The sequence below is a fragment of the Bombyx mandarina genome, chromosome 22 (assembly GCF_030267445.1).
Source record: "Bombyx mandarina strain Sakado chromosome 22, ASM3026744v2".
In the NCBI taxonomy this organism is placed as follows: domain Eukaryota; kingdom Metazoa; phylum Arthropoda; class Insecta; order Lepidoptera; family Bombycidae; genus Bombyx; species Bombyx mandarina.
The window spans coordinates 14454902-14461848 of record NC_143228.1 but is presented as its reverse complement, the minus strand read 5'-3'; the positions used below and the strand labels follow the sequence as shown (position 1 = coordinate 14461848).

Here is a 6947-nt window from a genome sequence, read left to right as displayed (position 1 = left end):
CTTTCGTTCGCCGCGACAGTCGCTAGTGGCGACTGATTTTCAATACAAATCGCGTGTGTTCACAAGCAGTACTTAATTTTGTTTTTTTTTTGTGGCTGCTGACGATAAAGGTAAACAAATTTCTGTGTCACTTTTTTTTAAAAATTCAAACCAAAAATCATGCAAACATTTTTATAAGTAAGTGCCTTTCGTGTATAAATGAGTAATTTTGACCTACGCACAAACGGCTGGGCACTTCGAAAAACGATCGGATCTTTTTAAAAAATATACGAGAAGTACATGAATACAGAAACAATTTTGATATTTAAAAATTGGAATTTTGGATTTAAAATGACATTGGAATAAAGATGGTGGTGCGAATTAAGAATTTTAATGTGGCTACACGTATTTTTCATAAACAAAATACGCTCCAAAATTTTATTGTTATGACAACACTTATGTTCGAAGCGCGCGTTGCTCAGCGGTATTAAGCAAGAGTCGCAGGTTCGAGACACACTTAGCACTTAATTTCAAAATGTATTAATGCGAAATTCGGAGTGTGTTCACGAGTGTGTGTGTTCTTCGTAATATATATTTATATAGTAGTAAATATATGTAAAATATATATACATGTTTGGAATTAATATATTAAGTAAATGTTATATATTAAATATATAAATATGTCATTAATGACGAAGTTGGCCCTGAAACAAGCCGGATATTTTTTAAATACATTTAAAAATATTGATATCCAGTATCAATGCGGTACTACGTCGTATTGTTATTATAAGTACATAATACAGTTCAATAATGATGCGTGTTCAACGATGCGATTTCTCTCAAATCCATTAAATACATGTTTACAAGGAAACATAGTTAATTACGATTATAATGAAGGTTTTTAAAAATCTAAAAGCACATGTGCAATAAAATTAATATTTACAACAAAATATTCCTTTTGCTGAGGAGACCACGACCGGAGCAGAGTTCATCCGTTATTCCTATCATTACCTGGGGTCACTGCGTTCATCCACAGTGCGTTTCCAGAGATCTTTCTTACACGTACCATCCGGCTTTGAAATGAGCTCCCCTCCACGGTGTTTCCCTAGCGCTATGCCCATGTCCTTCTTGAAACAAGGCTTGCGGAAAGTACTTAACGTTAGGCAGTGGCTTGACTCTGCCCCTGGCATTGCTGAAGTCCACGGGCGACAATGGCCTGCCTGCAATGGCCATAAAAACGTTCGTGACATATATGGGCAGAACAGTGGATGCCGGTCCGCGAACGGTAATAGTTTCATGTTAACTTCAAACGAGATGTGAGCTAATCTGTCCGTCTACAGTTTAAAAATGTAACAAAGTAATCTGTTGCAAGACAAAAAACGCGCTAGACTAACGGAAGATGACAATCCGTGTCGTATTAGAATCTTTTTAGATCGTTTTTATTTTTTTATTATTGCTGCTCTACTTCGTTCTCTATGTTTTTGGTCGAAATTATTTCTAATACGGAACTCTTTTAAAAGTTTCAACTGATCCTTTTTTACACGCTTTATATTAGCTTCACTTGTATGTGTGTTTGTAACTGACTCCTTTAGACGCGATTTTGACCCACTTTAAACGGCCAGATTTCATTCAAACTTTGTAGATTTATCGAGGACCGATGACAATTCAATATTTAAAAAAAATTAAAAAAATTGAAATTCAACTAAAAAATTTATAATAAATAATAGTTTACGAAAACTAAAAAAACACGCTTTATATAAAATTCAACAATAAAATTGAAAATAATAACATAATAGAATAACTAATAACACTATGAATCTCACGCTTTTTTTTAAATAAAATATATATTTTTTTACACTATTTTCAAATTAAATTTATAAAATTTTACTATCTATTTTTTTGTTGAAGTTTATATAATATAAAGCATGTTTTTTAGTTTTTTTTAAACTACTTTTTTTTTGAAAGGTCGTTTATTTCAATTTATTTCAATTAATGAGGAAAACATTAAAGAAATATGTCTGTGAGTTTGGAGAAGATATTGGTGACCTCGACCATATTTTCTTCTCTTGTTCCCAATATGACCGCACCTCCTCTTTGAATTCCTTACAATTACTACATGTTCCGTTTCCGACTAAAATCTCCTGCCTTTTGATTTATCCTTTAATATCTTTTCATAAACTGATTGAATGAATCTGAATGAATTGCTGTTCGTTAGTCTCGCTAAAACTCGAGAACGGCTGGACCGATTTGGCTAATTTTGGTCTTGAATTATTTGTGGAAGTCCAGAGAAGGTTTAAAAGGCTTAGAATATGAAAATGTTCGGAATTAAATAAAAATAATAATTTTGTTTTCCCTTTTATGTGTCCCCCGTCGGACGAATTCCTTTTGTCTTTTATTTATTGATTGAGGCACTACGAAGTCGGCCGGGTCAGCTAGTCAATAATAATATTAAGATTTAATATGTTTATGTCTATATTTTGATTTTAGCTAGTTTATCCCTTTTGTTTCCTTTTGATGTTTTTGTTTATTTTTTCTCGCGTCTAGTTTCCCTACCTTTTACTTGAAACTGGTATAAAGTTAAAACTATTACCATAAAAAAAAAAAAAATGTTATGATAATAATAAACAAGTCACACGTTTTTAATATTACTTCTTATCACGATAATGTGTACCGAGTTAAAATTTGGCTAAGGTTTACAACGATTTTCAGTTTAGAATGAAACTGCGTCGCTGACGTCATGGGGATCACCCTACGTGCTCCTAAAAATGACGTTATTATTAAATAGATAAGTTCGAGATTAACGTGTCACAAGAAAGCGTGACACGTTTTATTACAAAATTATCTTTATCTTAATTATCTTTGAACGTTTATTGGTTTAACGGCTTAGAGTAAATTATTTAACAACTGAAATAATATAACATGAAGATTTAAGGTCGCATATATTTTTTGTTGATTACATTTTCATTCGTCATGCTTAAAAACAATGTTTCGATTTAAATAGCACACGATTAACATGGGTGCAAGTGTCAAAATTAGCGTATTTATTGTGCAGTGATGATTAACAAAACGTTGGAACTAGAACAAATATAATTATTGGTTTTTCAGTTTTTATTTTTTAACTGCCTTCAAAAAAGGAGGAGGTTTTCAATTCGACTGTATGTTTTTTTAAATTTTTTATGTTTGTTACCTCAAAACTTTTGACTGGGTGAATCAATTTTGATGATTCTTTTTTTATTTGCAAGCTGACGCCTCCCGTGTGGTTCCATTTCAATTTAGTCCAATTCTAATAATGGTATCCATGAGAAAACCACATAAGTCTTAAATTTGCATTAAGTACGTGCGCGACAAATATATGAATAACTCAATAACTCAATATCACGCCAACCGATTTCGATGATTATGGTTTTTAGTGCATATTAATTTGTTTTGGAATATCTTCTTTTTTTTCTATTTGAAATCGGTTTTTGTTAAATCATGTCTATTTACAATTATTTGCAATAGAATGTAGCAAAATACTTCCTAATGTTTTCAGCTGGCATAATGAACTAAAAAATGTTCATTTGTGATTAATTTACAAATCTTATACAGTTTTTGAAGATGAAACCTTCTAATCTATAAACTTTTAGATTTTATTTTATTTATTTTTTATTTGTTATTGCTTAGGTGGGTAGACGAGCTCACAGCCCACCTGGGGTTAAGTGGTTACTGGAGCCCACAGATATCTACGACGTAAATACGCCACCCCCCTTGAGATATAAGTTCTAAGGTCTCAAGTATAGTTACAGCGACTGCCCCACCCTTCAAGCCGAAACGCATTACTGCTTCACGGCAGAAATAGGTATGTTGGTGGTACCACCCGCGCGGACTCACAAGAGGGACGAGCATTAAATGTTCGAATTGAGATTTCAACTTCACACACTCTGTAATATCTACGAACCATAGTAACTTTAATTAGCACTTAAAAAATCCGTTTGCTTCTATTACTTTTTATTTATTACATAGACTGGTGTAGTGATTGAAAATCTTATGTTAAATGAGTACCTGTTTAACTCTCGCTTCTGGTTCGAGACTGCTCTTTCAACACCTGTAAGACTAATCTAAGATAATTTTGAAGATTACGATCTAAGCTGTCAACAGTATCATAAGCCTTTGAAGCGTTCGCTTAAATATAATTCGAATTATGAAGTATAGTATTCAATTCGCAAAAGAAACGACTTGATATAATCCGGTTTGAAACACTAGGATGTTGGATGTAAGAAAGTTAAAAGTGAAAGTGAATTTGCAGGTTCAAGGTGTTTACGATCAAACAGATCTTAAAAGACTCAAAGCGATACTAAGTGCTGTCTAACTGTCAACAGTTTATCGAGTTGTCAATTAGAATGAGTTTTTACGTTCACAATAATAAGAGCAGTAGATGGTATCTGGTAGGCGTATACTAGATGCTTCCCGGTAGAGCGACACTTCGATAAAGCGGCACGATACGAGAATCCTCTCATTGTGGCCGCCGGTAACTACATTCTCGATCCTGCGGACAGAATAGAAAGCGGTCGACGTCGCCCAAAACACGTCATTTCAGATCCTCCCGATCCATTAACGGTGCTTTTATGTATCTCAAGCACCGGTCATCGTTCTCGTCAAACCCGTCGCTTGCGACAAAGGGCTCGACGAGTGAATTAACCGACAGACACAGCCCACTGAGTTTCTCGCCGGATCTTCTCAGTGGGTTGCGTTTCCGATCCGGTGGTAGATTCTGCGAAGCACTGCTCTTGCTAGGGCCAGTGTTAGCAACACTCCGGTTTGAGCCACGTGAGCTCACCTACTAGTTAAGGTTACGCTGAGATAGCCCCTCAAGGCTTATCAGATTAGGTAAGAAAAAAAAATTGTAAACAGTTAATCGAGTTGTCAATTAGAATGAGTTTTTACGTCCATAATAATAAGAGCAGTAGATGTTATCTGATAGGCGTTTACTAGATGCTTCCCGGTAGAACGAAGCAACTACCCTTGAACTGTTTGGTATTCTTCGGAGATGCTCAGGCAGCTGTTAGCAATTCACACACTCCCGGCTGAGTCATTGCTCGCCCACCTGTCCTAGTAAAACTGGAAAGGGTTTCGGGTAATTCTTACTTCCTAAAAAAATTTTTTTTTTATTGCTTAGATGGATGGACGAGCTCACAGCCCACCTGGTGTTAAGTGGTTACTGGAGCCCATAGATATCTACAACGTAAATGCGCCACCCACCTCGAGATATAAGTTCTAAGGTCTCAGTATAGTTACAACGGCTACCCCACCCTTCGAACCGAAACGCATTACTGCTTCACGGCGGAAATAGGCGGGGCGGTGGTACCTACCCGTGCGGACTCACAAGAGGTCCTACCACCAGTGATTACGCAAATTACAATTTTGCTGGTTTGGTTTTTATTACACGATGTTATTCCTTCACCGTGGAAGTCAATCGTGAACATTTGTTGAGTACGTATTTCATTAGGAAAATTGGTACCCGCCTGCGGGATTCGAACACCGGTGCATCGCTACATACGAATGCACCGGACGTCTTATCCTTTAGGCCACGACGACTTCAAAATGATACTTTTTGAATATGGCACCACGATGCGAAAGGCTCAATACGAGCTCAGTTCATCATTACACATTTTTCTGAGACTTTGTCAAAACAAGTAAGCCAGGTGATACGAGTACGAGCGAGGTCATAGTGTTTGCGTGAGCGCGGGAGGACGTCCGTCATACATACAATATTTATTATTAACCATTTGCTTTAGGGAACAGTCCCATTAGTACTTTAAAGTAAATTATGACGTAGTTAATATTAGTGACTAGCTGACCCGGCAGACTTCGTAGTGCCTCAATCGATAAACAAAATACCTAAAATTTTGTATAAAATAAACTTAAAACAAACAAAAGGAATCCATCCGACGGGGCACATCAAAGGGAAAACAAAAATGTTATTTTTATTTAATTCCGAGCATTTTCATATTTAGCTAAACCTTTTAAACCTTCTTTGGACTTCCTCAAATAATTTAAGACCAAAATTAGCCAAAACGGTCCAGCCGCTCTCGAGTTTTAGCGAGACTAACGAACAGCAATTAATTTTTATATATAAAGATAGATAGAAGATTAACCATTTTCTTTAGGGAAAAATCCCATTACTACTTTAAAGTAAATTATGGCATAGTTAATATTAGTGATTACGATAAGCGATTCTATGTTTCTATATGTTGGCTAACAGACGAACAATCTACACCACTTTTTGTGGAGAATTTATTGTGATTTAGAATTTTCTTTTCGATCTTTGAGTTTAATGTCAGGGTTCAAAGGGTTGTCTTGTAGAACCCGATCCTTTCGTCTAGCGCTAGTCGTATATTATTAGCAAGTAACTTCTGTAATCTTAGAAGGTTTCTCTAAGCTAAAATAACAATGAAATCAAGTTTAATAATTTTACAAAATTTAAATATAATGATCGCGTGATAATAAAATACAATGCGAAAATTTAAAAACACATGGACACGAATAAAATGAAATAAGGTTTTAAGTGTTAGTTTTTTCTGTGTCATCATAACTCATTATATTTCGTGGAACCAAATAAATCGTCAATTTTGCTGAAATGAATTGTCTTTTTTGGGTCATCGTGTCTGTCTCTGTTTGTGTTTAGAGTTTAGATAGAGACGATGATAAGCATTGATAAAATAGCTGAGTTTTAGAATTCGAACGATACTAATCAAATTGTAAATGTAGATAATGTTGGTAAGGTAACATAGAAAGAAAGTTTTTATAATTACCTAATTACATATTAGTACTTGTACTTAATGAACGACAACACATAACCGTGAATCAGGCGATTAGCTGATGATAAAAAAAATATGTTTGTTTGGGCCTTTTTATAAAAAAACTCGGATGCGTTACTTAATTTGAAACTTGAGGTTGTAGCCGTAATTAGCGGATAATTAGCTCTAATT

At 35.0% G+C, this 6947-nt stretch overlaps 1 protein-coding gene across 1 annotated transcript in view; it reads left to right on the top strand.

The window, feature by feature from the left end:
* Positions 1 to 6947, top strand: part of sit (stuck in traffic) — a 43749-nt gene continuing 36802 nt past the window's right edge. Inside the window, exon 1 of the mRNA XM_089736742.1 lies at positions 1 to 110. The gene's annotated coding sequence lies outside the window, so the exon portion shown is untranslated. The remainder of the gene's footprint in view (positions 111 to 6947) is intronic.